General features: G+C 41.1%; 1 long non-coding RNA gene across 1 annotated transcript; it reads left to right on the top strand.

Moving 5' to 3' along the window:
- The first annotated feature begins 6 nt into the window (after positions 1-6).
- LOC309341333 lies at positions 7-7,708 on the top strand. The gene is made up of 2 exons (XR_014156223.1): positions 7-3,117; positions 3,472-7,708. It is a non-coding gene; the product is annotated as an uncharacterized lncRNA (long non-coding RNA).
- The last annotated feature ends 940 nt before the right edge of the window (positions 7,709-8,648 follow it).

Here is an 8,648-nt window from a genome sequence, read left to right as displayed (position 1 = left end):
AGCCCTTGACAGCCAGGGAGCAGCAACCCAAGGGTGGATGGTAGCCTTCAGCATCCCGGAAGAAGGACCAGATGATGTTGTTTTTCATCAGGGTCTATTCAGAGGTGCCACCTACTGTTGCCCTGAGCATAACCTGCACACATTACAGCTCACCAATTCACGTTAATGCCCCCAGCCAATGGGGTAGTGTGCCATTATCTATAATTTGGAGCTGAACCTAGGGGAAGAAAAAAATGATGTCAGCTGAGAGTGGCCAACTTGGATGACTTTAAAAGAGAACCAGACAAATTCACGGATAAAGCTATCAGTGACTGCTAGATATAATGGCTGTGCTCTTCTTCCACTGCTGGAGGTGATGTGCTAGTTGATGGGAATCAACTTGTAGGGAGAGTGCTGTTGCATTCAAGTCCTGTTTGTCAGAGCTGAATGCAAAGGCCTCTTGTTGGCCACTATGAAAACAGGATGGATTGGGTGGGCCTTTGTCCTGATCAAGCAGGGCTGCTCTTATGTTCTGAGACAAGGGGCAGGGCAAAAGCCTGGGTAAATTATTCACCATTTCAACTCTGCAGATGCAGATAAAAAATCAACTGTTACACAGCACTTTGGCCTAGCACTAGAAAGTGTTGTTTGGAAACCGATGTGCTTTGTATAGGCAACTGGGACTGCAAAATACCTTTTTCTGTCACGACATCAAATAGCATTTATTTATTTATTTCAAAGCGAGCGCAACTTGAACCTAAAATAAGTAATTTGTGCTTCAGCTGCAGCAGTTCTATGTCAAATAAGATTTGGCTAAAATGATGACAGTAAATGATGCTTTTGATATTAATGGCCAACAGAAGGCTTTCGAGTTATGCTGCTCAACATTTAGTAATTAAAACACTGATGCTGTATTCTCAAAAAAAGGTGCTTATAATTTCAAGCATGAAGTGTGCCCTCTGGTGGTGTAAGCATATGGCCAAACATTTTAGGCTTCTTAGAAATAAGAGTTATTATGCTAGCAGGGAAAGCAAAATTAAATTCATGGTCCTAAAGCCAAGGAAGTCCAATTTAACTCAACTGGATTTATGTCTCAGAAAACATGCTTAGGTACAGGCTGAAGGTAGTTTAACATCTGGTTTAGGAATCAGAAGGAATACCTTATGCATCTGGAAAAGCCATGCCTTTATTTGTTTATGAAATTTATTGCCTGCCCTTCACTATAAAGTGAAGGTTACAACAATAGAATATATAATTATAAAAACAAATAAAACCATTAAAATGATAAAAGATGTAAAAACAACCCAAATAAAACAGAACGTCCTAAATTCAGCAGAAGAGGTGGGTCCCACAAATCAAAATACCTTGCCTGTCAAAGGCCAGGGTAAAAAATGCACCTTCAGCATATGCTGAATGCTGTATAGTGAAGATGCCTGGCATACTTCGATAGGGAGAGAGTTCCTCAGTTTGGGCTTCCATAGAGAAAACCCCTTCCCAGGCCAACATTCTCTCTACTTCCGAGGGTGGCAAAACTACCAAGCCTACTCTGCAGATCTTCATGCTCAAGAAGGTTGGTAGGGATGGAGGTGGTAGGGATGGAGGTGGTCCTAAGTCATGAGGGCTTGAGGGTATTTGGGGTGGGGGCAGGATCTGACACCGTGTGAGATGCTGCAACAAGAGAGGCAAAGGGTGGGCATGCATGGAAGTGTCATGTTTACTTTATTACATTTAGAGCTCATATGTTCATTACTGGGGATACCAGCAGTAGTGTTTAGCTAGCTTGTGGATGGCCATCAAATAGTCATCATTTCTGGAAGTGGTGTCTGCTTTGTAATGATTGAGTTAGGATTGCCTCCCCCAAAACAACTGAATTTACATCTAACCAAAGATTTAAATTACCTACTTGAATAGACCAAATCTGGGGCATGATCCATCCACAATGAATTGCATTTAAGTTCCCATTGATCTGTTGGAGAATTAAGCTCACACTTAAGCCTTTCTCACTGAAGCCAATGGGACTTAAGCATTCATAATATGGGATAGATCATGGCCTTGTTTCTTGAGTGATGGTGGTATATGGTGGTACATAGTAAACATAATAGCCAAACAGTGGAGAATATTGACCAGGGATTACTGGAAAGCAGTCGTGTTAGAAGAGCATGGAACAAAAACTTAATTACTTCCTTCACTGGTGTGCATAAGTCTATAGAATAAATTCACTGCCATATGACAAGGCCATGAGATCAATTGTCTGTGCACAGTAAAAACTACTCATTTTCTTAACACTTTAAGGTTTGAACCATTCTCCATGATAGTTGAATGTATTTTTTGGAGCAGTCATCCTTGCCTTTTGCTGAGGCTTCTTCACTGGTTCCATCTCTGTCCTGGGAGCCCTTGTTCCTAACATCTGCTTCCCATTAGGCCTGTGTTGTTATGCTTAACGCTGTGGGAAAAGGGGATGAAGCAGCCCAAAATACTACATACCAGAGCAAGAAAATTAGCACAGGGAGTTGCCAGGCCTTATACAGAGTCACACCTTTCATCCACTTAGCCTTGTACTGTCTATGTTCAGGACATTTTGCTGTCTGAGGTAGAACAACACATGGCTCCCACCCCAAGTCAAGTGCATAGACCCAAGGCTGGCCAAATTATTTTGACACCTGAGGCAGCAAAATATCTGAGAAATGTATCTGCCTGGGAGGAAAAAAAGAATAATTTGCTTGCCTTTTATGATATACAGAATCAGCTGCCTTGTTTTGTCTAATGGTAGGGCCGGCCCTATGACTATGCCAACTGAAAACAGCTCTCCAAAGACTTAGGCAGAGGTCTTTCCCAGCCCAGATTTACGTGAGATTGAATGGATTGATGTTGGGACCATCAGTATAGAAAGCATGGATTCTATCACTGAGCAATATCCCTTTCCTACAAGATTCACTTGCATTACTTGAGATGAAACTTTGCTGATGGTTGCCTTTTGGGAGAACAGGGCATTTGCAAAGGGTACCTCTGAAGCTGTTGTTGATTCAGAGCATTCCTCTTGTCTTGTGTTTCCCCCCCCAAAAAACTCCATGCCTTGGAGACAAGAACTGAAATGGAGGGCAACACCAATGAGCAGAGGAAACCAGAAGGGGAGATACAGTGGTGCCTCGCAAGACGAAAAGAATCCGTTCCGCGATTCTCTTCGTCTAGCGGTTTTTTCGTCTTGCGAAGCAAGCCCATTGACAGCTTAGCGGATTAGTGCTATTAGCGGTCTAGCGGCTTTTAGTGGTAAGCTGTTAAGCGGCTTATCAGCGGAACAGCTGATAAGCGGCTTAGCGGCTTAGGAAAGGGGGGGAGCGAAAAAACCCCGCGGGAACTCGCAAGATTTTTTCGTCTTGCGAAGCAACCCCATAGAGAAATTCGTTTAGCGAAGCGCCTCCAAAACGGAAAACCCTTTCGTCTAGCGGGTTTTCCGTCTTGCGAGGCATTCGTCTTGCGGGGCACCACTGTAAGCTCAAGAGATGCTAGGAAGCATTTGTTTCTGTAGAAAGGCTGTTTGCCAACATATTTCACGCGATACAATTTTTTTTCAGGAGCAACTTAGTCTGGGAGACATTAGAAAGCAACCATATTTCATGAGTATCAGTTGATCAGTCCCTTAGATGGTGCTTGACCCAAAATAAGTTGGGCCACAGCATTTCTGCTGGTGTCCCACTGTCTTCCATCAGCACAGCAGAAGCGGGCACTTGAAGTCATAGTCATAGGCACATGTCAACACTTGGTTCCTTCATGCTTATTGTGATTGCGTAGAAAATTTCTATTGTTCACATCAGGAAGCAACCTGAAGCACCACGAGTGTAGGGATCTCCGTACAAAAATGGCAGAACTGCTGTGCTGGTGGCAGCCATTTTGTCTTTGTTACTAACAGTTTAATAGAAATTTTACAGTACACAAAAACACACAATTCTCATCATTAGCATACCACAGCGTTGGTTGACAGTGGCACCAAACACTGGCAGCTTTTTACCACAGGAAACATTGGTAGTCTTTGCTACAGGGAAAAGAGTGAATCGGGAGCCTTGGCCCATCTGGGTCACACAAAATGGCCACCCTTATGCTACTGAGGTAAAGAAAAGCTGAGCCTGCAGTCAGCCAAGGGAGACTTTGCTCCTCCAGTTTGCCTGAGAATTGCAGCGCCACTTCTAAACGAAAACATCTTTTGAGCTTACCTTGTAATAACTCCTCTGATGTGTGTTGTGACTCCTCATCTGCCTTCTGTAACGAAATCTCTTGCTTCAATGCTGTGTGTATGTGCGTGTGCGGCGGCCCGTGTGCGTGTCTGTATTACAACGCAATGTTTTTACTTTGTCTTGGAGAACCTTGTTTGTTGCCATATTAGTAAGCCTAAAGTACACTCTTTATTTTAAATAAATAAATAAAAGGTAAAGCAATATTTACTCTACTCTGCATCTTCTCAGTCAAAGCCTCCATAGCGGTAAGCTATTTCTTATAAATGTTTATAAACAGAATGCAGTTTTCTAATATTCGCTGCACCAAGCAGAGGCGACTTGCTTTTTTCCAAACATTATTAATACGATGACAATAAATAGCAGTGTCAGCGTCTACTTCTTCCACACCCATATTTTCTAACCCTCGACCAATCTGCCACATTTTATAATATCACTGACAAAAAAGGGTTTTTAAAGAGAAAAAAGGAAATTAACCAGCTATTTCATGTGTGATCTTGACACAGTACCTGATTCATAAAAAGGGGGAGAGGGGAATAATTCAGCATCTCAGTTCAATAATTTTATTTGTGCTGTTCAGATTGCTAAAGTCTCTGAAACTTTAAGGACTCAGGGATACGGGCATTTCTTGAACTTGTTCTCCAATTCTTGAGTCATTATTTTTCAGCATCTTCTGTCACTCCCTCTGACTTCTGCTGTGCTCATGTAGACCCTTATAAAATAAAATTTGAGATCCAATCAATGAATTTTTTTAAAGAAACGGCGAGTCTGCCATGCTTCATTTCCCCTGCCAATCAACTAACCAGTGTGATTATTGCTATATGCATGTGTTTCCATGAGGACACAGCTGAGTCAGAGCCTTTGCACTCTTTTCATTATTAAAGGTGAAATGTAAATGTCGCTATGGAGAGTATAAGAGCATTTTTTTAAATCTAGAAAACTTATACACAGGTATATGCTGATCTCCAGGCCTTTTCACAGCTCCATCATAATGCTGTTCACTAGATATTTCTAATAGGCCACAGGGCAAAAATTTACCAACGTGTATTTGAATTAACAGAGGCCAATAAGAGATGGGGTACAGTACATGCCTAATGTAAATTTACAGCATAAGCAGCTTTCTATGAGGTCAGATTAGCTGTCCTTCTCGTGGAATATTTTCTACTACAAGAGGCAGCAGCTTTCCCCAGACTCAGAGCAATGTCTTCTCCTACCTGATCTTTTCAACTGGAGTTTCCAAGGATTGAACATCGGATCTTAGGCACGTAAAAGCGCACCACTGCTGAGCGTTTGTCTCTCCCACTAAAATTCTGTTATGTGCTTCTCCACAAAAGAAAGAGGAACCTTTTTAAAAAATAAAAATGTAGCATTCTGCTTTCAGAACTGAAGCCTTCTCAGTAAGCCCTCTTAAGTGCTTACAACAGTGTGTTGAGTTTAATGGTGTGACTAATCCTACCAAAATTGAGGGGGTTTTTGCCCAAAGATGGAAATTATCAGTGGCATTCAGTGGCCAAATATGCCTGTCTGATTGGACAGACTTCATGTAGTCTCCGTGGCATAGATGTCTTTGGAGTGACTTTGCTGGAGGTCAGTTAAGAACGTGGCCACCATTCTTTAATTATTTGACCAAACAAAATGTCAGAATGGGGTGTTGTTTCCCCTCTTCCATTGATCGTGTCATCTCTTGAGGAAAGTTTTCGAATACCACTTGACGTATGATTGTCATTGTATTTCATTCTTCTTGCTTAAACATAATTTAAATAACATTTTAAGCTAGATGTTATAATCATCCATTGTGTGTGCAGAATGTGACTGGTGACGCACACACACATATATATATGGTGTGTGAGGGGGTCCAAACCCAGGCATAAAGCACTGGATTGGGCCCATGTTTGTAACACTGACTTCCTTTCCTTTCTTTCATGGCAGTGCTGCTTTTTCACAGTGACAGGTTTGTAAAAAAATAAAATAAAAGCCCTGTGACACACAGTTGTAAAAATCTCCCATTGATCCCCTTTGCACTCGTAGGGCACCAACCACCCAAATTTAAATGCTCTTGGAGCACAGTTCTGTGTTAACTCAGAAGTTAAGCCCGAGTAAGTTCAGTGGTGCGGCTCCCCCTTTAAGAGTGCTCAGGACTGCAGCCTTAATCCCCGCTTGTTCCAATGAGCAAAATTTTAAGGACATGCTTAATTCTTCCATTAGTATCAGTGGCAGCCAAAAGGCTTTTTAACTTTAGCTGCATTGCACCCACAGAGTTCAGCGTGAGGGAGAACTGCTCCACCGACTTTACCAGGGGGAAAAGCACCTTATGGGAATTCCTATAGGAGTGAATGGGGTGGCTGCTTCTCAAACAGAGCTCCACATATGTAGGAGATTCTGCAACTCTGCCATGGAGCTTCTAGGTCATGTGGGTTTTTATTCAATTCTGAAATGTCCATTTCTGATGGAAGGGAGAACCCAGTTTTTAAAAAAATCTCTAGTAGGTATTTTAGCAACATAAATAATCCTTATGTTCCTGCTCCATTAAATTTTATACATGTTCATATACTATATATAAGTATATATAAATATATATATATATAATATACATATACATATGCATATATTTTATGAATCAGGTCTGTGATTTTTACTATTCTGAGCAATTTGATGCATTTTCATAAGGTCATTATCTCTTATTTAGTTTGCAGTGTAAATAATAGTGTACATCTGCTATTTTATTATACCAATATGCCATGGGCAATTTTTTGTTTGTTTGGAAACTGTACTAGATATATCAAATAGCAATTGCAATGCCATCATTCCACATTGCTTCCATATACAAAAGTATCTGTGAGGCGTGTGTTTTTCAACTGCTAATATAATCTGCAGCGTCAGAAATATTTGATTTACATTTCCCTCCCAGCTAAACCCACCTCTCAAAATATGTACAGTTCCCAACAATGTTTTCTCTTTGGTAATTTCCACTTGGTTTGCATCCCATGTATTTCCTGTCAGAAGTGAGTGAAACATGAGGTATAATGTCAATAGCCATTTCAGATTGGAATTAATCTATATCAGTCTGTAAGCATTTATAGTGCTGAGGAACAACACAGCAAACACTGCTGCTGTGCTCTTTCCATTTTCTCGCCGGGGCTTGTGAGGTGAATAGCAATAGATGATCGGTAGGATCCAGGATGAGAGACCCATGTGCAAAAGCAGGCTTCCCCACTTATGCCCATACATTCCTCATGACTGGGTGTGGCACATTCAAAAGGTGCTTTGTGAGGTTTTAAGGAAAAAATCCTACACCTGAGCTTCTGTGCATCATCCCTCTGTTTACACTCCTCACATACACCCAATACATGCCCTTCACTTCTACCCGTAAGTTCACAACCTCATGTTAGGCATGGCACATTAAGGCCTCTCAAAATGGCATCTCCACACCAAGTAGATCCATCTACCTTTTTTCACAATGCCATCATGTGTTGTATATCTCAGGCCCAACTCAAGAAATTGGACAGTGCGATGATGCCACCAGATGGGGGAAATGGCCCCCTGTCAAATTCCATTCCTGTTTGTCCCTTCTTCCAACATGGCTGTAGAGAGAGAGAGAGAAGAGCTTCAAAGATTGCTCTAAGCATTGATCTCCCATCCTGTTTGGTCTTAAAAGTGACAGTTGACTAGCTGAGATTTGGGAGAATCGATTCCCCATATTATCAAAGCTCTCAGCAATGACTATTGGTCTGACAGGGAGATACATCTCTGGAGTAGATGGAGGAAGCGCAATAGCAGTGCTTGTTGGTTTGTGCCCTCAGTCAAAACATGAAATGTATCTTCCATGCTTTTCACACAGCAAAAGCCTTTTAAACACTTTTGTATATTTTTGTGTGTGTCATACGCGGTGTAAATAGCATGTTTCATTATGCAAAAATTTCTAGGTCATCAACTTCAGAACAAGATGAATTTGTATATGAGGAAAATCGAAACATCGACAGTAAATCCGGATGATTAAAACAAAATATAAAGTGGTTATGACTGTTGTGTGTTCTATTTATACTGTCCATATCCTGGTTTTATGTTTTAAAGGAGGAAAAAAATACATTTTCTTTACCCTTGAGTGTATGATCAATTATTTAAACTATATTTACATCAATAAATCTTATGCCAAACCTATTAAATGTTGTCAGGCTGTTTGCTTTGTGGGCATGATGACAAATATCCTGGTTTTTAAAAAAGCGTGTGGCGTGTGTGTGCCATTTTAAAATCTGTATTCCTATTCCACTAAATTAAAAAGCAGGTTTAAACGAGCAAACATTGAGATGACTTGTGAAATCCAACACAGTAAGAAAGATTGTAATAATATGCACAAAGCCTCTGCACAAAGACGAAATGTGTTGAGCTTGTGTGGACATCCTCACACACATGTGAAGCACATGAGAGCCAGTGTGGTGTAGTGGT

This window comes from Podarcis erhardii (genome assembly GCF_964252035.2).
Source record: "Podarcis erhardii genome assembly, chromosome: 4".
Lineage (NCBI taxonomy): Eukaryota > Metazoa > Chordata > Lepidosauria > Squamata > Lacertidae > Podarcis > Podarcis erhardii.
The sequence above is the reverse complement of the archived record's forward strand: the minus strand, read 5'-3'. Positions and strand labels throughout refer to the sequence as shown.